The following is a 2,052-nucleotide window of genomic DNA, read 5'->3' as shown; positions in this document are numbered from 1 at the left end:
ATAGCTGAGCAATTCCATTTTAACCAAGAAAGTAACACGCATATAATTGAAGACATAATTTTGCCTGAAGGTCCTCAAGTATCAAGAGACTAAAGAGTGTGCTGAGCTTTAACCACATGGTTAAATACTTTGCTGAGATAAGACTTTATTTAATGGTGCTGTTGAAGATATACCAACCACCAGACTCCAGTGAAATGAGGTGTGTAATTCAAGTAGTTTAAAGGTTCAAGTATGCAGACTTGCATTTACTGCAAAATAGAGAAGGTGCACCTAAAATAACATCTGTAAACAAGATATGCAAAAGCTGACCATAGAGTTCTCAAGGTCTTTGCAGAAATATCCCTGAAATAGCATTGATTTTACCATTTAAAAACAAGACAGCTTTACAGTAATATAGTTTGATTATGAGAATATCCTATGCCTTTCTGGTATAAATGAGATTCAAACCCAACATTGCAGTGAAATTTAACATATGACAACTTTTGTTTACATCTTTGCACTCTGTGCTATCATGTTGGAATAAAGATATTGTATGTTCTGAAAACACAGTAACACATTGTCCTTATTACTATAAATATCTGACAGAGGGAAATTAGGTCCCTTACTCTAAGAAAACATCAAATTCTACAAAGGCCCCATTTCACTAGTCACTAATTCAGAAATTGTACTCTGCTGTACCGCAGTGGGAAAAACCACAAGAGCCAGAATGCAAAACGTAACCTCTTGTGGAGGTACGACTGCTCCAATACCTCGTCCATCGCTGCTATTCAAGACCCAGACTGACCAAGACACCCAAGTACATACTGTAAGTAAAGACAATACTCACCGATTTACAGGTAGGGATATAACTGAACACCCTCCTGAAACACAGCCTAAGTGCTTGGAGACCGCTTAGCCGACAGCTCATTTCCAAAATACAGTTGATTCACCACCACAGAAAACAGCTCTTCACATTTCTAGTACACAAAGATTTGAATTCTTCATGCAAAAAGACTACTTACTACAGCAGGTTGTCATGAACCTATCACATCTCACTAAACCACCTCATTCTACTACCTCATCATCTCACTAAATCTCAGATGATTATTAATTATTTATTCAATTATCATTCATTATTATTTCAGGGGGTACTCAAGCTTTAGCAATATAACAAGGATAAGCTCACAGCATTATGATTTTTTTAGTTTGTCTTCAGCAAAATAATTGTGAAAAGAAATCTCTTTATTTGACACCAAATCCCTATTTAAGGGGAAAAAAAAAAAGGAATTTCAGAACTATATAGCAATTCTTCTTGAAGCAGAAAAATATAGGAACCCCCTTCTTCTGCTCTTCCTATCCTTAATTCTGAATAGGAATTAAGTCCCTGCAAAATACACTAACAAAATGAAAAATTGTTTAGTCTCTGTAACTGAGACTACAACCACTTTGATGCTGGGTGCCACAGTAGCTGTACAATGGTCAGTGAGTACTACCACTCCCCAGCCCTATTCTTTTTGTGCTTGTTACCCATTAACATCAAATGTCTCCCACACCTCTTTCAATACAAGAGATCTGCACATCCAGGCTCCCAGGAGCTGCTACACTAAAAATACATTATAACATTACTTAGTTGACAGTAATAAAAAGAAGGAAATAATGCTATACAGGATTTTCATAGTAAAAATTTGCACATGTGCAAATTCACGTAATTCTCACTTCTTTTGCTCTGTCATTGCTACTTCAAGTATCTTTCTGGGACTCTCAGGACTTCTAGAACACACATAATCTGTGTTAAATATGAGTCCACTCAGGTGAATTTTGTCCTGAACACAGCATCATGCTCTGCTCAGTCTCATTCTCACTTTCTTCCCTGGAACCTGAATGAACGGATTTCCCATTCCATCCAAGGACATCCATTATTACAGTTTATGAGTTAGTTGTGCTTCACTTCACACAACTAGTTTGCCCCTTTCCTGCAGGCATCTTAATTCCTAATTTTCAGCAGGCTAGCCCAAATGAAAATCACTATCAGTATGGTTAGCATTTGGAGTTTTAGTATTGATTTATGCCTTG

The sequence above is a fragment of the Strix uralensis genome, chromosome 28, assembly GCF_047716275.1.
Source record: "Strix uralensis isolate ZFMK-TIS-50842 chromosome 28, bStrUra1, whole genome shotgun sequence".
In the NCBI taxonomy this organism is placed as follows: domain Eukaryota; kingdom Metazoa; phylum Chordata; class Aves; order Strigiformes; family Strigidae; genus Strix; species Strix uralensis.
The sequence above is the reverse complement of the archived record's forward strand: the minus strand, read 5'-3'. Positions refer to the sequence as shown.